General features: G+C 38.0%; 1 protein-coding gene across 1 annotated transcript in view; it reads right to left on the reverse strand.

Moving 5' to 3' along the window:
* LOC121004017 (pituitary homeobox 3) overlaps positions 1 to 11,514 on the reverse strand; it is an 83,335-nt gene extending 71,821 nt beyond the window's left edge. The window contains exon 1 of the mRNA XM_040436043.1: positions 11,382 to 11,514. The gene's annotated coding sequence lies outside the window, so the exon portion shown is untranslated. The remainder of the gene's footprint in view (positions 1 to 11,381) is intronic.
* Positions 11,515 to 24,843: the final 13,329 nt, after the last annotated feature.

Raw genomic sequence — 24,843 nt, forward strand, 5'->3', positions numbered from 1 at the left:
GCAGCGGCGGTGTGCGGGGACCAGGAGCGGCGCGGGGAGCGGAGTAAGTATATTACCCGTGAGGGGCCCGGCACATGGGGGGCTGTTTATGATATTGGAAAACGCCTTTAAGTTACACCAATTCTAAACACATCAAGTGCAATGTGGACCCATACACACAGATATAAAGCCTCCTTTACATATATCAGCTGTTTTAGGCCGGGAGCCAGACACATCTGATATATGTGTACTGCGCAGGTCTGGCTTCCACAGACTGATAGCGTCAGACAGAAAAACGTAGCATACAGCATTTTTTATCCAGTCCTATTTGACATCCAGAATACGCGCATGATGTATGTGAACAATCCCATACAAAATTATGGGTTCAGTTTTGGCTCCAGTTTCCCTCCAGCATTTTCTGCCCCAATTCCAGGCGAACTGAACCAGATCACTTGATAAATGTGGAGCAGGCCTGTATTTGTATTAGACTGGCAGATAGTCTGCCAGATCATTCCTAACGTGCATCAGGTAATACAGATTTTTAAGCATGCTGTCTAATCACAACCTGCTGACAGCAAACAACTAGTCAGTATGGGGACGAGTAATGGTATTAGCGATCGTTCCTTCCCATACTATGAAGGAGATCCCTGCATGTAAAAGCAGTGGCCTCCTCCACTAACAAGCAGGCGATTGCTGGGAAGGAAAGCTTTCCTCCCGACAATCGCCTGCTACATCGATGTATGTAATACCGCCTTTAGTCTATTAGTGTTCAATGGAATGCCACATTATACACGCAGATAAGATATCTATTGAATATACACACGTATAAACTTGTTAGAATAGTATCTATGGCATTGTTATACCATATGCACAAAATATAAACCTCTTATAACAGTATCCAGCATGCTATTACCTCATATACAGATATAAACCACCTATAATAGTATCCAGTATGCTATTACTTTCATATGCAGGAGTATAAACCTGACATAATAGTATCCAGCATGCTATTACTTCCTATACATAGACATAAACCACTTATATTAGTATCCAGTATGCTATTATTTCCTATACACATAGACATAAACCACCTATAATAGTATGCAGTATGCTATTACTTCCTATACATAGACATAAACCACCTATAATAGTATCCAGCATGCTATTACTTCCTATACATAGACATAAACCACCTATAATAGTATCCAGCATGCTATTACTTCATATACATAGACATAAACCTCCTATAATAGTATCCAGCATGCTATTACTTCATATACATAGACATAAACCTCCTATAATAGTATCCAGCATGCTATTACTTCATATACATAGACATAAACCACTTATAATAGTATCCAGTATGCTATTACTTTCATATACAGGAGTATAAACCTGACATAATAGTATCCAGCATGTTATTACTTCCTATACATAGACATAAACCTCCTATAATAGTATCCAGCATGCTATTACTTCATATACATAGACATAAACCTCCTATAATAGTATCCAGTATGCTATTACTTCATATACATAGACATAAACCACTTATAATAGTATCCAGTATGCTATTACTTTCATATACAGGAGTATAAACCTGACATAATAGTATCCAGCATGCTATTACTTCCTATACATAGACATAAACCTCCTATAATAGTATGCAGCATGCTATTACTTCATATACATAGACATAAACCACCTATAATAGTATCCAGCATGCTATTACTTCCTATACATAGACATAAACCACCTATAATAGTATCCAGCATGCTATTACTTTATAAACAGATATAAACCTCCTATAATAGTATGCAGTATGCTATTACTTCATATACATAGACATAAACCTCCTATAATAGTATCCAGCATGCTATTACTTTATAAACAGATATAAACCTCCTATAATAGTATGCAGTATGCTATTACTTCATATACATAGACATAAACCTCCTATAATAGTATCCAGTATGCTATTACTTCATATACATAGACATAAACCACTTATAATAGTATCCAGTATGCTATTACTTTCATATACAGGAGTATAAACCTGACATAATAATATCCAGTATGCTATTACTTCATATACATAGACATAAACCTCCTATAATAGTATGCAGTATGCTATTACTTCATATACATAGACATAAACCACCTATAATAGTATCCAGCATGCTATTACTTCATATACATAGATATAAATCTCCTATAATAGTATGCAGTATGCTATTACTTCATATACATAAACATAAACCTCCTATAATAGTATCCAGCATGCTATTACTTTATAAACAGATATAAACCTCCTATAATAGTATCCAGCATGCTATTACTTTATAAACAGATATAAACCTCTTATAATAATATCCAGTATGCTATTACTTCATATACATAGACATAAACCTCCTATAATAGTATGCAGTATGCTATTACTTCATATACATAGACATAAACCTCCTATAATAGTATCCAGTATGCTATTACTTCATATACATAGACATAAACCTCCTATAATAGTATGCAGTATGCTATTACTTCATATACATAGACATAAACCTCCTATAATAGTATGCAGTGTGCTATTACTTTCATATACACAAGTATAAACGTCCTATAATAGTATCAAACACCTCTTTTTATATTTAGTGTGCTATTAGCTCATACACAGATATAAACCTCCTATAATATTATCCAGTATGCTATTAGTTCATATACATAGATATAAACCACTTATAATAGTATCCAGTGTGTTATTACTTCATACACACATACATAAATCTGATATAACAGTATCCAGTTTGCTACTACCTCATATACACATATAAACACCTCTTCTTATGTCTTCGTTCACATTACCGTTCAGCCTTTCTGTTCTGTTTAGGCCTCCTGCACACGACCGTATGGCATTTTCAGTGTTTTGCCGTCTGTTTTTCACAGATCCGTTGTTCCGTTTTTTGTTTCCGTCGTGTTATCGTTTCTGTTCCGTTTTTCTGTTCCGTTTTTTCCGTATGGCATATACAGTATACAGTAATTACATAGATAAAATTGGGCTGGGCATAACATTTTCAATAGATGGTTCCGCAAAAAACGGAACAGAAACGGAAGACATACGGATGCATTTCCGTATGTGTTCCGTTTTTTTGTGGACCCATTGACTTGAATGGAGCCACGGAAAGTGATTTGCGGGCAATAATAGGACATGTTCTATCTTTAAACGGAACGGAAAAACGGAAATACGGAAACGGAATGCATACAGAGTACATTCAGTTTTTTTTACGGAACCATTGAAATGAATGGTTCCGTATACGGAACGCAAAAAACGGCCAGTAAACGGGGGGGGGGGAAACGGTTGTGTGCAGGAGGCCTTAGGGGCAGGAAAACGGAAAGGATGGATTCAGCACATAACTGAGCCGAACGGAGCCTATGGGCCCCATTGACTATAATGGGGTCCGTTAGGTTTCTGCTCAGAAGAAGATTTTGGAGCGGAGACAAAAGTTGTGCATGGAGGACTTTTGTCTCTGCTTCAAAAATCTTCTTCTGAGCGGAAACCTAACGGACCCCATTATAGTCTATGGGGCCCGTGGGCTCTGTTCGGCTCAGTTATGTGCCGAATCAGTCCTTTCCATTTTCCGAGAACGGAAAGGCTGAAGGGTGATGTGAACGAAGGCTTATTGTCATTACTTTATACACACAAATATAAGCCTGATATAATGGTATCCAATGAGCTATGATTTCATGCAGACAACTATATCCCTGAACGGGTCTCACAAACGGAAACCAAAACGCCAGTGTTAAAGTAGCCTAACGCTGATATGATATTATCCAGTGTGTTATTACATCATACACATAAATATAAAGCAGATATCATTCAGTGTTATCATTTCATGCAAATATAAACCTGATATAACTGTGCCCAGTGCATACAGATTTAAGCCTGATGTAGTATTATCCAGTGTGTTATTTCATACAAATATTAAGTGCATTGCTATTTCATGTACACAAGGTGGCTCAGTGGTTAGCACTGGTGCCTTGCAGCCCTGGGGCCTTAGGTTCAGATCTGATCAAGGACAACATCTGCATGGAGTTTGTATGTTCTCCACTCCACTTGTTTGCCTGGGTTTTTATTGGGGACAGAGAATGATGATAATGTCTGTAAAACACTGCAGAACATGTCAGCACTATAAAAGCCAGTAAAATAAATAAAATATAAACCTTATATAATAGTGTCCTATGAGCTATTACCTCATAGAGGCACATATAAACCTCATGTAATACTATCCAATTCACTATTACTTCATACACACAAATATAAGCCTCATACTATTATCCAGTCCATTGTTACATCATACACACAAATATTAACCTGATCTAATAGCATCCAGCGCATTGTTACTTCATACATATAAATCAGATATAATATAGTATCTAACGCATTAATGCTTCATGCAGACCTGATATAAAAGTATCCAGTTAATTGGTTCTTAGTACATACACATATAAACCTGATATAATAGTATCCAGTGTGTTATTAATTCATATACACAAGAGTACAGCAGAGATATAATTGTATCCAGTATTTCACATACTCCTAGATCATAAGCTCTTGGGAGCATGGCACTCACTCCTTTTGTTTTAACTATTAACAGTTTGTTGCTATGTTATTTATCACTCAGTTTGTACATGAACCCCGATTGTAAAGTGTTGTGGAATAAGTTTGTGTTATATAAAGATTATCATTAATTATTATTATTATTATTATTATTATTATTATTATTATTATTATTATTATACACCAGATATAGCAATATCCAACATCCAATTCATATACACATATAAACCAGATATAATAGTATCCAGTGTGTTATATTACTTCATATACACAAATATAAACTAGATATAATAGTATCCAGTGTGTTATTACTTCATATACACAGATATAAACCAGATATAATAGTATCCAGTGTGTTATTACTTCCTATACACAAATATAAACTAGATATAATAGTATCCAGTGTGTTATTACTTCATATACACAGATATAAACTAGATATAATAGTATCCAGTGTGTTATTACTTCATATACACAGATATAAACCAGATATAATAGTATCCAGTGTGTTATTGCTTCATATACACAAATATAAACTAGATATAATAGTATCCAGTGTGTTATTACTTCATATACACAGATATAAACCAGATATAATAGTATCCAGTGTGTTATTACTTCATATACACAAATATAAACTAAATATAATAGTATCCAGTGTGTTATTACTTCATATACACAGATATAAACCAGATATAATAGTATCCAGTGTGTTATTACTTCATATACACAAATATAAACTAGATATAATAGTATCCAGTGTGTTATTACTTCATATACAGAAATATAAAGCAGATATAATAGTATCCAGTGTGTTATTACTTCATATACACAAATATAAAGCAGATATAATAGTATCCAGTGTGTTATTACTTCATATAAGCAGATATAAAGCCGATATAATAGTATCCAGTGTGTTATTACTTCATATACAAAGTTTTAAACCAGATATAATAGTACCCAGTGTGTTATTACTTCATATACTGCACACAAACATAAACCTGATATAAAAGCATCCTGTAAGCTATTACTTCATGCCAACAGAAGTAAACCTACCATACACAGAAAAAAACTGTTAGAACAGCACTAATTGAAATATCATGCTACACACTAATGTACTGTCTGTACTGTCCAATGTATTGTTACAATATAAACAGACATATAAAAATGCTCTAATAGTATCATTATACCACACACACATATATAAACCTGTGCATTGTTATGCCATACCGGTAAATGACCCCCTTCCCCCATAATAGCTTCCAATACAATGTCATATATACAAATGTAAATGTGTGAAATGGAATCTGGTGAGATGTAATACCACATACATATTTTGCTAGTATCATCTATAACTATAAACCTGTTATAGCAATTTGAGTTTATATTTTACCCATACTGCTTTATTTTGCAGATGTTACTTTATTACTGGCCAACACAGTATAACATTTGTTTTGTTGAATACTAATATAATAGCCATAACAGGGTTCATAGTCATTGCAGTGTAATACCAAACACACACATATAAACCATCTGATACTGAATACCATGTACACGTGTGTATAGACAGACAGATGCTGCACCTTATTACATACATATATAAATCTGCTATATTAGTATTGATTGCACTTTTACTGTCAACTGCATAGTTATAGCACACACAGCAATATCTAGTGCAGTATATCACCCCTACAACTATACTATACCATAGAATGTACACAACTGTTCTAACAGGATCCAGACAGATATATAAATTTGTTATAATATGACCCATTGCAGTATTATACCACCCACACAAACAATCGCATGTAGTGGTATGTTAAGTCCTATTATAATACAGTTCAGTGCAATATTATACCATCCACACATATCTAACCAGAATCTACTACAATATGATATCCGAACAAACACAAATCTGTCATATTTCAGTGCAATATTTTACCAGATCTATTACTATATAATATCCAGTGCAATGTTTTACCAGATCTATTACTATATATATGTAATATTCAGTGCAATATTTTACCAGATCTGTTACTATATATATAATATCCAGTGCAATGTTTTACCAGATCTAATACAATATATGTAATATACAGTGCAATATTTTACCAGATCTGTTACTATTTATATAATATCCAGTGCAATATTTTACCAGATCTGTTACTTTATATGTAATATCCAGTGCAATGTTTTACCAGATCTGGTACGGTACATCCAGTGCAATGTTACACCAGTCTACATGTTATTACAGTATCTACTGCCCACAAACACTGAGGAATGCATGCCTCTTATACCGTATGATACTCAGCTTTCCAAATGCATAACCCCAGTGCACCCTCCTGCAACAAGATCCTCTGAACAGATATTGGGATCAGCCCTGTGTCATTAATGTGATCCCCCCACTATCCAATCCTTTCATTGTGACACTGTTTCCATCTAGAAAGTGGACAGCCCTAGTATTGCATGAAAAGAAATACAAAATCGATATATATAAATAAATATATATATATATATATATATATATATATATACACACAAGGTGTAAAAGGTCAGCGTGTGCGGAGTACTTGAGGTGCAGGAGTGTGCTCCCCTATTTCTTCAGGAGCAGCAGGCAATGTCCTGTATCGGTATCAGCCTCCATATTAGGTATATTATTGGCATTTAGAGCGTTATTAGTGTATTATCACCAGATCGTTTGATATCCAGCGATTATGATCGCTGTATTGTAGTGACTGATATTATTATGTCCCATTTACATGAAATATTATAACCCTGTATAAATGATGTGTCCTGTGACCAGAAGCTGAGATCAGCCGCGTCCAGTGTGGATACCGCTAGCGCGTTTTTTCCACCAGCCCCCGGGTGAGAGCCGCACCTGCTGCTGTCACTTCTCCCTGTGTGACCAGGGCTGAACCCGCAGCCTTTGTCCCTATTGTGGCGGGTGGAGAGCGGGCCACTCACCCGGATTATAGATCCCAGTCTGCCCGACCTCTAGAAGATCCCATATCTGCTCCCTGTGCAGGGGCACTGCATGCTTATGTATTACTATATGGGTGGTAGAAGGGATGTCTAGGTGGGATTGTGAAGATCATACAGTACAATCTGATCTGCCACAATCGAACCAGATCGGCAGATCTGCACCAATGGTGTTAAAAGTTAAAATTTCACAACCGATATTGGAAAAAGTGTTAGAATTTGACAAACTGAAGGTAAGAAAAACGCTGTACAATTCAGATTGTACATTCACAAAGCCTATTCTAATGTGGACTCCTATATATATATATATATATATATATATATATATATATATATATATATATATATTATATATACAGACACACTCCAAAGACATACTGATAGGACCTTAGATTGTGAACCCCATTGGGGACAGAGTTATGCCAATGTCTGTAAAGCTCTGCAGAGTATGGGAATATGTCAGCGCTATATGTGAGTAATAAATAAATAAATAAATAAATAAAAGAAATAAACATACACCACGTGATCTACATATAGATATTATACCCTGTGATAAATCCCTTATAATAGCCGAAAATGATAACAGGAGCGGAAGGCAGAGGAAAGTGTAGAGACAAGAGAGGGGATTTACGGCTGGTGGAGGTGACCCCTGGAGACACCCTGCAAGCATTAACCCTGCCTCTTCTGGACCACACAGCTTGTCGAGGCCGGGAGCTGAGGGGTTAACACTAGAAATAAGTCTACATGATGGAGAGACTCTAGATACATTATGGACGGTCCTGGTGACTGATGGCTGAGAACAGGGCCTGCCTGCAGTCCACGGGTGGGAATCCCAGGCTACAGTCTGGTTCCTGTTAAATCCTGTAAATCTCAGAGTACATTTTACCAGCATTTCCTTCCTTGAGTATTCATAAATCGTCCAAGGGGCTTCTGGGTGACAGGTGTGCCCAATCCCACAGCCATGCACACACAATGCTGACCCCAAACCTGCACTTCTTTGCCTGATGTCCCCAGGGACCCCCAACTCACAGCTGCAGCCCAACCAGGACCTGCTCCTACCCTCACTGATAGACGTGGGATAGATAGAGTTAGATGGATGGATAGATATAGATGGATGGATAGATAGATAGATGGATAGATAGATAGATATAGATGGATGGATAGATAGATATAGATGGATGGATAGATAGAGATAGATGGAAGGATAGAGATACATAGATGGATGGATAGATAGATAGATAGATAGATAGATAGATAGATAGATAGATAGATAGATAGATAGATAGATAGATAGATAGATAGATAGATAGATAGATATAGATGGATGGATAGATAGTGGATAGATAGATAGATAGATAGATAGATAGATAGATATAGATGGATAGATAGATAGATAGATAGATAGATAGATAGATAGATAGATAGAATATATGAGACCGTTAAAAGAGATGGGTAGACAAAACAGAGGATAATAGATAAGACATAGTATATAATATATTAATAGACAGATTTTAATGTGATCACGATAACAATATTAGTATAGAATACACACTCGCTTACTGTATACACATCTATCTACTAAAACGAATGGATGACTATATATATACCTATATAGATTGTCTTGTATATCTGAATCTACTTCAGAGGAGGCAGGCTGCGGGTTCTCAGCTCGGCATGGCGGGCGCAGCAGCTGTCGGGATGTCTGTCACTGCTGCAGCTGTTCTGCCCGTAGTGTAAACACGTCTCTAATAACCAGAACCCTCTATATCTATTACATTATCTCACCAAACCGTGTATCATACAAAAGGAATCCTGACAGTAAAACGCGGCTTTATTCCACAAGGCTTCCTCCTATTCCTCAAGGAGTTCCAGGAATGACAATTGTAAGGAGGTGACACAGTGACTTCTGTCCCCGAATGTGCCCTGCAGCCGAGAAGCCGGGGCCCAGGTACAGGTACACCGTTCACAGGGCTTGCTGGGCATTTTGGATTAAGATTCACTATTGTTTGTACTTTGCTCTGCTTTTTGTATTAAAATCCACTATTTTTGTAGTTTGCTCTGCATTTTATATTCAGATTCACTATTTTTGTGGGTTGCTCTGCTTTTTGTATTAAAATTCACTATTTTTGTAGTTTGTTCTTTTTGTATTAAAATTCACTATTTTTGCAGTTTTCTCAGCGTTTTGTATCCACATTCAGTATTTTTGTAGTTTGCTCTGTATGTTCGGAATAGTTTGTTCTGCATTTTGCACTGAGATCCTGCATTTCCCACCCGGAAAACTCGAGTTTTTCTGTCTAGTCCCCACATAAACAGTTTTCTGTGCAGTCCAAGAATTGTTCACTTCTAGTGTATACAAGAGCCAGATCTCTATATAAATACCAGCCCTCCTGCAGCTGTCTACAGCCACACAACTACTTTACTGGGGAGCTGCAACTCTCATCATCCGACACAACAGTCCCTCACTGAAGCCCCATCGGTCTATGGCTTCTTCTTACATATGAGATTTCTGGAAGGATTACTTTATCATTATTATATCACTTATTATCATTATTATTATTATTATTTATTTTTATTATCCAAAAAATAATAAAATCATGTTATGATCCTGTTAGTAGTTCATAAGTTAACCCTGCCATGTAACAGATAAAAAGAATGATGCCAGTATGTCAGCAGGTAGATACATCTATAGATGGATAGATATATAAAAAATAACTAGATGGACAGATATATAGTATATATGTACACAGTACATATGTAAAGTATAGATAAAGAGTATATGTATATATACAGTAGATTGAGAGATATACAGTGTACATGTACACAGTACACATATAAAGAGTATACATACATACAGTATATAAACAGTATATGTATATATACAATAGATTGACAGATATATAGTACATATGTACCCAGTACATATATAAAGTGTACATATACATACATATAGTATGTATATATATATATATATATATATATATATATATATATATATATACACAGTATGTGTATATATACTTTAAATTGATAGATATACAGTTTATAAGTACACAGTACATACATAAAGAGTATATATAATACGTATAGTATATCTATAAAGAGAATATGTATATATACACAATAGATTAACAGAAATATAGTACATATGTACACAGGACGTATAAAAAGAGAATACATACATATAGTATATAAAGAGTATATGTATATATATATATATATATATATATATATATATATACAGTATATTGACAGATGTTATATATGTACACAGTGCATATATAAAGAGTATATATATATATAGAGAGAGAGAGTATATGTGTATATATATATATATATACAGTATAGAAGTACACAGTACAAACATAAAGAGTATATAGATATATATAAAGAGTATTTGTATATATACAGTAGATTGCCAGATATACAGTTTAGAAGTACACGGTACATACATAAAGAGTATATATATATATATATATATATATATATATATATATATATAATATTTTAATATACAGATTGACAGATATACAGTGTACATGTACACAGTACATATATAAAAAGTATATAATATATACATATAGTTTATAAACAGTACATACATAAAGAGTATATAGATAGAGTTAATATGTTATGAAAGTATCATATACAGAATCTAATCAGGCGATCTACAGGATTGATACAATGTACGCTGTCCCCCAGGCTCCTGATTCCTGTAAGTTAGATGCTGGAGGCACACGTGTAGCTAGCTTCTTCAGAGTTCTGCACAGTGCCTTTCCCCTATAGGGTACAATAAGAGACAATGACTTACAGGGCTGTGATGAAGATCTCCCGGCTTAATCCCTGCAGATCAGAGTCCTGGGCTGCTAGAAGAGACTTATCGGGGATAGGTAGGTCCTCCCCTGCTTCCCCGGCCGAGCTTGTATCTCACATGCAGAGCAGAGGCTCCAGGCGACTAGCTCCCATTCACTGGTGCCATTCACTTTATTGCAGGCAGCGGGCGCCCCCAGCCTCAGCCAATGAGCCCTGCAGGCTGAGCCAGCCCCCTTCCAGCTGCTCAGCTCACAGCAGTGTGTCTGCCTCCAGCTGTGCTCTGCCACGCCCACTCCTCCATCCTGGCCAATCCTCCTCATTGACATGACTCTGCCGGTTGTCACAGCCCCAGCGTACAGTCAGCTGGAGAAGCAGGGCCATTCAAATCAGTGGCCTGTCTGCACTGAGCCATGCATCCTCCATACAGACATGTTCTCCTGCTTGGACACATGCATGGAAGGACCTTTCACTGCACTGTTCGCCTTCTGTGGTCAGAATATGAATGGTAGAAAAGGAGTAAAGGTCCTGTGTTTTCCTATGTCATGTCTTATGATCAGGGAAAATGGTGCAATCATTACAGTACAGTGCAACACAATGTTACAATAGTATCATTTATTATGTTGAAATACAGGGCTGGCTCCAGGTTTGGGTGAAGGAGTCCTGCTTGGCCCTTATACAGTATCACAAGTGGCATTTAAACTACATGTGTTGTAGATATTGCCAAAAGCGTCACATATGTCATGCTATGATCAGTATGATTAAAGGTTGGAGAATGTTGGCAGAACCCACCAATTTCAGCAGGATTGCTTACCATCTAATGTGCACTGGGGAGTCTACCGGATATACCCATGTCATGAAAATCAGCACTTTGGAGCCTGAACAGATAGAAAGTTACCAAGTGACGCTAAACAGGAAATATTATCACCATATATATTACCATCATACTGCTACTGACCAAAGCCTACCATACCAAGGCCAACTATATAAGGGCCAAATAATACCGCCAGACCATGGCCACCTTCTACCACCACATAATGACTGTTTACCACTGTGCTGTTACTGATTAAAACACACTATACAAAGACCAGTATTACCAGTAGGCTTGAGCGAATCAAGCTTTATATAGATAGATCCAAAGTCAATTCATTAAAAAACTTTGTTTTTAATGCCATTTCCATACAGCATTAAAAAGTATTGGCTCCACGGAGGGAAACTTTGTCTTGCCCAAAGTTGCACGAAACTTCGGTTAATAACTTTGGTATTCCTATCTGTTTACTTAAAAACAATATCAAATAGGAATCCGAAGTGGGCTTTGGTACCGAGGTACCAGCCAGTACCGAACTCGACTTTGGATTCCTAAGACATACTCATAGGGACCTTAGATTGTGAACCCCATTAGGGACAGCTTGATGCTAATGTCTGTAAAGCGCTGCAGAGTATGTCAGCGCTATATAAGTGGATACAATTAATAAATCCTTTAAAATGTTTTTAAATACGCAGATAGGAATACCGAAGTTATTAACCAAAGTCTCGCGCAACTTCGGGCCGAGACAAAGTTTTCTTCCACGGAGCCAATACATTTTAAAGCTGTACGTAAACAGCATTTCAAACTAACGTTTTGAACTAATCTATGATCTGAAGCTCGATACGCTCAAGCTAATTACCAGCATCCAGTGTCCATATAGATACTAGTGCCACACATCGCTCTACAGACTGGTAAGAGTTAGGAAAATCAGCACATGACAATGCAATAAATATAACCAGTTGCCAATCAGCGTATTCACTACTGTAAGTATTAAAGAACAAATCTGAACCCGGATTGTGCCGCAATCAATGAATCCAGGTTCGGATTCATTCTCTAATACAGTCTGGCATGTGCCTCAACTTACAGCAATGGCGCATGCGCGAGACTTCCATAGTCTCGCATTACTAGAAGCCTTGCTCGTTCAGCTGCAGCTCGGGAAATACATTACATAGTGATTATTGCGATAGGGAACTCGTTATATTTTAATGTAAACACCAAAAAGTTGGTACAAAAGGGGTGCAGATTTTCAAAACCACAGTGGCCCAGATTTACTAATCCTAAAGATGATGAAAGTGTGTGCAAGCTGCACCAGATTTATTATAGTGGTCAGGCTGGATGATGAATGTGGTGCAGGGATCGACACCTTCTCTGACTCTATACCAATTGGTTGGCTTATTTTAGAACAGACTTTTACTCCAGAAATGCGGTGCCAATATTAGGCCTAGCCCTTTACACGTGAAGCCGCACCCCTTGTAAAGCATGTAATAAAAAAAAAGCATAGAAACCCTAAAAGCGCCAAAATTGCACATAGATTTTTTGGCACAGATACATTAGTAAATCTTGGCCAGTGTGTTCTATGTTCTTCTACATAAGGCTACATGCACACGACCGTATGTGTTTTGCGGTCCGCAAATTGCAGATCAGCAAAAAAAAAAAAACAGATGACATCCATATGCCATCGCCTTTTTTTGGCGGATCCATTGTAACAATGCCTAAAATGGACAAGAATAGGACATGTTCTATTTTTTTGCGGGGCTACGGAACGGACATACTGATGCGGACAGCACATGGTGTGCTGTCCACATTTTTTCCAGACCCATTGAAATGAATGGGTCCGCATCCTAACCGCAAAAAAAAACGAACGGACACGGAAACAAAATACGTTTGTGTAGATGTAGCCTAAGGCTACATTCACACGTCAGTATTTTTCTATATCCCGATTTTCGGTCCGTTTTTTGCGGATCCGTTGTTCCTGAAAATGTTTCCGTATGTCATCATGTATAAATTTCAATAAGCAAATAAAGTTGTTTGGATTTCTTTGAAAAAAAATTGAAAAAAAAAAAGTGAATAAAAGTTTATAAAATAAAAATTTAATTTCCAGGAACGGAATCCGCATAAAACGGATGACATACGTAATGACATACGAATGTCTTCCGTTTTTTGCGGATCCATTGACTTTGTATTGTACCAGGATCCGATTTTTGCGGAAAAGAATAGGACAAGTTTTATATTTTTTCGGACATGCGGAACGGAACAACGGAAACGGACAGCACACATTGTGCTGTCCGATTTTTTCCAGGACCCAAAATGAATGGGTACAGAACTGGTCCAGATCTGTTCCGCATAAAACGGAACAGATCAGGAAAGAAAAAACGGACGTGTGAATGGACCCTAAAAGTGGTGAATTTCTCAACAGATTTCACATCTGCATGAGTATACTTTGGACGGGTAACCAATAACAGGACATATTTTTCATACGAGACGCCATGGTCCCTATGCTTTACTGTTCAGTGATTTTTATGAGAAGTGTCTTCTTAGACAGTGATGCACAGCATTGTCCTGACCTTCTTGCACATGTAGACTATGGTCATGCACATGTATATGATCACATGTGTCAGATTTAGGGTCCATTCACACGACTGTATTTCTGGGTCCGCATGCGTTATACCCATAATCTACAATTTCTCATCAGTGGTCCAGAGGGGAAGGAGGCCCAAGGTGTCAGATTCCTACGTGAGCTTGGATTTCAGCTGGATCTGTGTGTTTAGGACGCAAATCAAGTTGAATATGGTAAAGCCCAGGGCCATGTGATCCCGGCAACAGTGATGAACAGTTCGCCGTGTTCGCCCGAGAACACATGCGGGCTGCCATCTTAACTCACAAGTCCGGCGAGGCACAGGTAAGCCCTTACTTGTGCCTGCGCCACGATCCGGTCTGAAACAAATGCGGTCACCGGGAGCAGGCAGTTCCGAGAACAGCCGCCGGGGGCCCGCATGTGTTCGCGGGCGAACTGGCCATCAGTGCCGGCCAATGCTATTTACTTGTGTAAGCCGCAAGCTGTTTTATATCTGTGGACTACTTGACATTCGGGGCATGGAACACCAGAATCAAACACATGGAACACAGGCGGCACAATGACATCTCTGTATGGCACTGCCTGCACTGAGACGCAGACAACAGAATGAGGATTCAGGCTTTCATTGCGGCAACAGGGTGAAATGAGTTTCAGGGATTTTTTTATTTTATTTTTATATTCATTGGGACCTTACAAATGCATAAGACACTAATAGGACTTCTGTTACTGTGTGTGTTCTAAAGAGGGACATTATTACATATTTGGGGGCCCTAAGAGCGGCATGGTTACTATGTGGGACCTAAAGGGGACACTATATCTGGGTGTGGGGCACTAAGAGGAGCATTTTACATGGGGGCAAAAGCTATTACTGTTCGGGGACAATAATTGGACCACTGCTATAAGTTAGGGCCTGAAGGGGCACTATGGAGATTTGGGGGCACTAAGAGGGATGTTTACTGCCTGGGGGGCACTAGTCATAGCATTTTAAGTGGGGGCAAAAAGGGTAAAGATTACTGTTTGGGGGGCAATAATTGGAGTGCTGCTACTGTTTGGGGCCTGATGGGACACTATTACTATTTGGGGGCACTAAGAGGAGCACTGTAAGGCTGGGTTCACACAAGCGTGTCCGGATTAGTTCCGGATGCGTCCCGGTGTGTTGCGGCAAACCCGCGCGAGTAGGAATGCAATTGCAGTCAGTTTTGACTGCGATTGCGTTCCGATGTTCAGTTTTTATCGTGCGTGTGCAATGTGTTTTGCACGCGCGTGATAAAAAACCGACTGTGGTACCCAGACCCGAACTTCTTCACAGAAGTTCAGGGTTGGGTTCGGTGTTGTGTAGATGTTATTATTTTCCCTTATAACATGGTTATAAGGGAAAATAATAGCATTCTGAAAACAGAATGCATAGTAAGTGATCAGTTGAGGGTTAAAAAAAATAAAAAAAATTAACTCACCTTCTCCGTTTGTTCGCGTAAGTCCCGGTCTCTTCTTTACTTCTCAAAATATGAACTATGGGCTAAAGGACCTTTGGTGACGTCAGATCACATGCTCCAATCACATGGTCCATCACCGCGGTATATAACTGTATATAACATTTTTATGTACTCTTTCGATTTATCATTTTATTCATTATTTATCCATTCCTATATTCACATTCAGAATATAGGAATTGCCATGGATGCACCATTAGCATACAGTATGTGTGAATAGGTTTCCAAAACCCCATCCGCATGTGGCAGACAAAATCTCCATGGGAATCAGAGCAAATTTCAAATCTACCACAGTTTTTTTTATTATTATTGAATGTCACCATTTGCAGTTCATAGGGGAATATCCCCAGCAAAATTCATATGTGACTTGCTGATTATGCAGCAGATTTGTATCAAAATCCACAGTGGAAGATTGTTAAACAACTTACTTTCCTTTCACATATTAGGCCTAACACAGAGGTTTTAAAAGGGATATTCCAGTTGTAACATGTTATCCCCATTCCCACAGCATAGGGTATAACTATTAGATTGGTGGGGGTCCAACCACTGGGACCCATACCCATTACAAGAACACTGATCACATATCCCACGAGGGCCCCCGAAACGAACAGAGCACCATGTCAGGCATGCACACCGCCGCTCCATTCATCTTTATAGGACTGCTGAAGATAGTACAGCTCTTGACAGTTCCATAGAGGTGAATGGAGGAGCAGTGTGCATGCTCGATCTGCCTTTCTGTTCATTTTTGGGTCCCTGTGGTGTATGGAGCCCCCTTCTATGTAATCAGTGGGGGTTTCCAGTGGTCAGACGTCCACTGATCTGTGGATAACTTGAAATAACCGGAATACCTCTTTAACTCTTGGTGCTGCATCTTTAAGTACAAAGCTCTTAGCTACAAGACCCAAAATATTTGTACTGAAAAAAACAAATACAAACAAATAGTCAGAAACACGGCAGTAAAGTATGTGGTTTATTTAAAACATTCTGGAATATCTAAGAAAATGTGTGCTTTGCTTTTCTCAGAAAACTGAAACTGTGGTTGTGGTCAAAGGATACATACATACATACATACATATATATATATACAGTTTGGTCCAGAAGTATCTGGGCAGTGACGGAATTTCCATAATTTAGCCTTTGGTCCTTTCTCTACTGACTGCTTCTGGCTTACCTCCATTATCCTATGAACAACCTGGGAGAAGGAGTTGAACCAGACGTTCACTTCTGAGGCTGGGTTGAAGGCTTTCACCATTCTATACAAGTCCTCCATAAACTGCAAAGAGGAACATAATTTAAAAAGTCTCTCCTGATGGTTAAGAACATCGAGAGTACCCCATAATATATATCCAGATTGCACTGATGTATGCTGGTGATGTGGGAAGGAAAATGGGAAGGAAAATGGGAACATGGCCCACATCTGGTGGCGGTGTAAAAAGATAACCATTTTGGAGTTCCATCAATAACTTTTATGGCAGAGTATGAGGTTCCCAAACTAGGTGGACCTTAGATATAGCTATTCTGTCCATGCTCCCAATAAAAAAAATCTCGTCTTTAACCCCTTAACGACTCTGCGCCGGAAATGTACGGCGCTGGTGGACGTGACTTAAGGACCAGCGCCGTACATGTACGTCGGACTGATCGTGCGGGTGCAGGAACCCGATCAGCAGCACGGACCTGGCAGTCACTGACAGCCAGGCCCCTGCTTCATACGCCGGAATCGGTGTTTTCAAAGAAAGATGACAGCGGCATGCAGAGGGTTCACGGAGGGTACGGGTGCCCTCCGCTTCCCCATCGGGTCCCCGCGCTGCAGTGGCAGGGACCCGATGGCAGAGAAGGCAAGCTCGATGCCTTCCATAGGCATCCAAGCTTGCCTTCTACGGAAGCCAATGAGATACAGCCCTTAGGCTGGGTCTTACAGGCAGGCTGTCAGCATAAAAGCTGACAGCCAATGCATTACAATACAGGTTGTATTGTAATGCATTGCAGAGGGGATCAGACCACAGAAGTTCCCAGAGTGGGACAAAAATAAAAAGTAAGAAAAAAGTAAAAAGTAAAAGTATAAAAGTAAAAGTAAAGAAAAAAAAATTCCCCAAATAAACCACATAAAATTGTAAAATAAAAAATAGAAAAAAAAAGAAAACCAGACATATTGGGTATTTCCGTGTCCGTAACGACCGGCTCTACAAAAATATCACTTGATCCACCCCCTCAACTGAACGCCGTAGAAAAAATTAAATAAAAACTGTGCTAAAACAATCATTTTTTTGTCACTTTACATCACAAAAAGTGCAACACCGAGTGATCAAAAAGGCATATGCCCCCCAAAATAGTACCAACCAAACAGTCATCTCATCCCGCAAAAAATTAAAAAGCCCCTACATATAACAATCGGGGAAAAAAAACAAAAAACTATTGCTCTCAGAATATGGAGACACTAAAACATGATTTTTTTTTGTTTAAAAAATGCTGTTATTGTGTAAAACTTAAATAAATACAAAAAATTATACATATTAGGTATCACCGCGTCCATAAGAACCTGCTGTATAAAAATATCACATGAACTAACCCCTCAGGTGAACATCGTAAAAAAATTAAATAAAAACGGTGTAAAAAAAGCCATTTATTGTCACCTTACATCACAAAAAGTGTAATACCAAGCGATCAAAAAGTCATACACACCCCAAAATCATACCAATCAAACCATCATCTCATCCCGCAAAAAATGAGACCCTACCTCAGATAATCACCCAAAAAGTAAAAAAAACTATGGCTCTCAGAATATGGAGACACTAAAACATGATTTATTTTGTTTCAAAAATGCTGTTATTGCGTAAAACTTAAATAAATAAAAAAAGTATACATATTAGGTATCACTACGTCCGTAAGAAGCTGCTCAGGTAAACACTATAAAAAAAATAATGTAAAAACTGTGTCAAAAAAGCCATTTTTTGTCACCTTACATCACAAAAAGTGCAATACAAAGCGATCAAAAAATCATATGCACCCTAAAATAGTACCAATCAAACCATCATCTCATACCGAAAAAAATTAGCCTCCTACATAAAACAGTGACCCAAAAAAAAAAATATATGGCTTTCAGAATATGGAGACATTAAAAAAATATTTTTTTTCAAAAATGCTTTATTATGTAAAACTGAAAAACAACAACAAAAAAGTTGTCATATTTGGTATTGTTGCGTCCGTAACAACCTGTCAGATGAACATTGTAAAGACACAAATAAAATTTCTGTGTGATCCCAGGAATATAAAATGAGCAGCAGTCCCAAAACGTCGGAGTAAGTCCATTCTCCAATAAAATCCAAAATAGTACATACATATGGGTCCGCGCCAAACTTGAATGGGGAGTGTTTTGCAAACAGGCAGTCTTCACAGAGATTTCGCAGCTTCACAGATGCATCCCCGGTATATGGTCTCGATATCAACCAGCAAAGCGACTTCCTTCAAGAGGAACAGATCATATAGCAATACCCAAATCTTTTTTTTAAAAGGCATAATTTATTGTACTTACAATAAAACAACTTGCATATAGTGTATAAACGTGCCCAACTTGGAAAAGTACAATAGATGAACATTATAAATAACAAAAAATAAAAACGGTGCCAAAACAGCTATTTTTTGTTACCTTGCCTCACAAAAAGTGTAATATAGAGCAACCAAAAATCCTATGTACCCTAAAATAGTACAACAAAATTGCCACCTTATCCCGTAGTTTCCAAAATGGCAACTTAAAATTTTCCCAGTGAAATCTGCCTTCCAAAAACCATATGGCGTTCCTTTCCTTCTGCGCCCTGCCTTGTGCCCGTACAGCAGTTTACAACCACATATGGGTTTTTTATGTAAACTACAAAATCAGGGTAATATTGAGTTTTGTTTGGCTGTTAACCCTTGCTTTGTTAGCGGAAAAAATTTATTAAAATGGAAAATCTGCCAAAAAAGTGAAATTCTGAAATTTCATCTACATTTTCCTTTAATTCTTGTGGAACACCTAAAGGGTTAACAAGGTTTGTAAAATCAGTTTTGAATACCTTGAGGGTTGTAGTTTCTAAAATGGGGTCATTTTTGGGTGGTTTCTATTATGTAAGCCTCACAAAGTGACTTCAGACCTGAACTGGTCCTTAAAAATTGGGTTTTGGAAATGTTCTTAAAAATTTTAAGATTTGCTTCTAAACTTCTAACGTCCCCAAAAAAGAAAATGCTATTTGCAAAATGATTCAAACATAAAGTAGACATATGGAAAATGTAAAGTACTAACTATTTTAGAAATAGAAATTTTGAATTTTTCCAAATTTTTGGTGAATTTTATATTTTTTTATAAATAAAAATGAAATATTTTGACTCAAATTTACCACTGTCATGAAGTACAATATGTGACGAGAAAACAATCTCAGAATGGCTTGGATAAGTAAAAGTGTTTTAAAGTTATCACCACATAAAAATTAGCAAAAAATGGCCTGGTCCTTAAGGTGAAAAATTGCAGGGTCCTTAAGCGGTTAAAGAAAGGCTTATTATGCTTCTTCCTTCAAGCCATGCACTTGCACCTACCAAGACACTGGAAATTCCCAGTAACGCTCTCAGTTAAGGATTGGCTACACACTTTTGAAGAGATTGGGCATATAGAGGAAATGACTGCTGGTGATGCTGGCCTTGACAACAAATTCTGGCAGTCTTGGATTATGTTTGAAGAAACCAGTTAATTATGTGACTGGTTGTGACTGGGTTGACCTCAGTCTTCTCTGTCTTCATTCATCGTACCCCCAATCCTCCCACCTTGTTTTCTTCTTCCATTTCATCGTATTTTAACTAGTCCCCTCTCGATGATTGTCTTTTACTCTGAAATGCCTTGATATGCTTTATACATACATTTGAAAAAGTTGTCTCATTTTGTTGTTCCCATGGCAAGATGCGACTAGTGCTAGCCCCAGCTGTCCGGACTTACAGAAACTGCCAAGCAGGCCGGCACTTTGCTCTTTCCATAACTCCCACTGCAGTGAGTAGGAGCTACATACGGACTTATGGAAACAACCTAGCTTGCAATGCTAGGCTATTTACATAGTTCCCATTCACTGCAATGGGAGCTGCGGAAGCAACGGAGCAATGGCTTGCTCAACAGTTTCCGTAAGCCTAGCTGCCTGGGGCCAGAGCTTTGTCCCATTTCCCCTTGGAAATGACAAGATAGGAGAACCCCTTTAACAGCATTGTTTTAAGCTTTATGTGAGGAATTCGTTTCTAGGTTTTCATACTATGTATAACCTTAATGGTGTGTATTTATGCTCAGATTTATCAATAAGAAAAGTCATTGTGCTATAATTTTGCCTCTATACAAAAGTATAATGGATCTGAAATAAGCCATCAAGATGTCATTGAAGTGTAACTTTAACCCTTTTAAGACCCTAGCATACTGCATTTACATTTTTTACTCCCTGCCTTCCCGCAGTCATAACTTTTTTATTTTTCCCTTCACATAGCCATATCAGGGCTTGTTGTTTGTGGGAAAAGTTGCACTTTCTAATGTAACCATTTAACACCGAATATTGGAAGAAAAAAAAAAGCAATTCTGCCATAGTTTTTTAGATTTTGTTTTTAGAGCATTTCCTATGCAGAAAAACTTACCTGTTCCCTTCATTCTCTGAGTAAGAACAATTACAAAGATACAACAAAGATACTGCATTGTGTTTTAATACTTATGAAAATTAAAAACGTAAAAAAAAAAATTTTTTGCTCTTCATCACCATATTCTGACCCCCGTACCTTTTTTATATTTAAGTCTATGGAGCTGTGTGGGAGCTCATTTTTTGCAAAGTGTAGCATTCAGTGTACGCCTTTTTGATAACTTTTTAATACATTTTTTGGGGATAGGTGAAGTGACAAAAAAAAAAACTACGAATCGGCCATTTAGATATTTTTTCATTAGGGCATTCAGCGTAGGGTGCAATTAGATTTATATTTTAATAGTTTGAGTATTTTGGGATGTGGCGATGCATAAAATTTTTATTCTATTTTTATTGTGGGGAAAGCGGGTGATTAAGATTTTTATATTTTTAAAAACTTTTTTCCACATAGGGGACTTGAACATGCGATCACTTAGACCGCTTGTCCCATAGACTGTAATGAATTGCAGCCTATGGGACATTCAGCACTTTCTTAGGAACTATTGCTGTGGTAGCCTCTGATTTTTTAGAGGGACCAAGGCTACCACAAAGAATGAACGGCTCCTTCAACCTACCATGGCATCTGAGGGGTTAAATGTCTGACCTAGGTGTCTCTGTGTGAAACAGCAAAAACCTGGCAGCAATGGCGCTCGCTCCGCTCTGGAGCGACTGCCATCTTTAAAGACCCGATTTCCGCCATACATATATGGCAGAGGTCGGTAAGGGGTTAGTTTAAGCAAACCTACTGTTTAGGAATTACAGCCCTTTTTTACCTAGTTCTTCCATTTTTCGCAGGCTCAAAAGCAATTGGACAAACTAGCATTTTTACAAATATAAGCATTATTCTTGATACCAGGATGCAAATACTTTGCAGTTAACAAGTTCAAAAAACACTACTAACCTACTCAGTCCCCTGATCCAATGTAGATGCTTTACTGGCCACCGCTAGTCTTACAAACTGTCATGCTAATCGCATTACCGCTCGGCAATGGGAGCTATGATGAAGTACAGTACATGACCGCTGAGGTCAGGGATTGGCTACAACAGTCACTAAGACTGAAGCATCTGCACTGGTTTGGCGGGGGACTCAAGAGGTAAGTAGTGTTTTTTTAATAACATTTGTCCCGTTTAATTTATCATTTTTTTTTTTTTTTAGAAAATCATAGCTGGTCATTAACCATCTGTACTGTGGAGTGCCATCCTATCAGTCAGTGGCGTAACTAGAAATCACTGGGCCCCACAGCAAATTTTTGAATAGGCCTACCCAACTACCCCCAAGCAACTTCTTTACAACCCAATCCTTTGGCTAGTCAAGATCGCTCTCTCAGACGAGACCCAGAAGCTACTCCGTCCGTTTCCTACAGTGTCTCTGTATACAATGTCATTGTATAATACTGTTGAAAGGGCCCTGACAATACCTGGGTGTGCCCCCTCTGAGTTCGGGCCCCAAAGCAGCCGCTTCCACTGCTTCCCCTATAGCTACGCCCTTGCTATCATTGCTACTGCATTTGTGCAGACGTACAGCTCTATACATTTCAGGATTCATCCTGCCACCTCTGTTTGCAGTGATATTACCAGCAAACTTCCAGTTCCATTGGTAGTTCAATTGATTACAATTTGTTATACAGCTCTATGACAAAAATATGGATAAGGGGAGGGGACCGTAACATACACATTTTGTATGAGCTCTATCATAGTCATGTAACCTATGTGTATACTGTAGATGTGTTTGTGAATGCATATTGATTGCTCACTGTCTTCCCTGTAGCTGTGGTTCCTTAGATTATTGCTCATGGCCAAAACTGCAATATCACTTTTAATGTTGGTAATAAGTTGGTGGTGCAAATCCTCATTGTCCATAAAATATAATATACACAGTATCTCAACAACAATGTATCTTCTGCATGTAGCATATATAATACACACAGTAATTACAATAGAACAGCGCTTTATATATATATATCTTGTAGATGTTGGGTCTACATACGCTTTGTGGAAGGCCAGCTTTATATGCATTCAAGGATAAAATATGCCGCCTCATTTCTCCTACTATAAAACTACCCTAATCTCTCAGTAATAACAAACTTGCTGGCTCCTCCTGTCTCTCTATTGTTAGCAGAAAAGGTTAAAGGGTAATCCAAAAAGACAACACAGAATGGTATTTTGCCCATCTAGCTTTGAAAACATCTTTCAAATACCTAATTCGTTCCACAATGTGGTAATTTCTTCATTTTGACTGATAATGTCTGCTTTGCTTATTGTGAAGATTTAGCAATGAAGTTATATTTTTGCATTAAGACTTTGCTTGGTTGAGAAAGAACATTTCTTTTGTCATGAATAGACAAGGAAGAACGATGAGAAAAGAGGGGGTATGGAGGGAATGAGAATATAAGAAGGACGGTTAGCAGTACGGACCTGGGGCCACAATGATTTCTGTATAGGGGGTCACAAAAGTTATAAAAGAAATTAGATGGACTATGATACATATATCACAGATTTATCTAACACTCATGTCCCTTGGGTGAAAAAGTAACTGCCGTCTTAAAGGTGTTTTCTCATTGAAATGAAGCCAGCACAGAGATCAGTTGTTAGCCGCGGGGATAGCTTCTGAGACCAACAGTGATCAGGAGGAGCACCCATTGTAGTATTAGATAACGGCCATTCAAATTAGTGCTAATCCATGTAATCAACGCTGCTGATACTAATCTGTTCCAGCACATTGAGAGGGATCTCAAGAAAGCCACCCACCTCTATAACGTCCATATGCCATATAACCACACTAGTTACAACTACACCTTTCCTATATTTGATATCAATATTATTTCATATTTCTGTGGATCATCATGTTCAGTGGGTACAGTAGGAAACACTACAGAACATCAATGCTTGTCTCACATTTTTAAAAACATAGAAGCAAAAAA

This window comes from Bufo bufo, chromosome 6 (genome assembly GCF_905171765.1).
Source record: "Bufo bufo chromosome 6, aBufBuf1.1, whole genome shotgun sequence".
Lineage (NCBI taxonomy): Eukaryota > Metazoa > Chordata > Amphibia > Anura > Bufonidae > Bufo > Bufo bufo.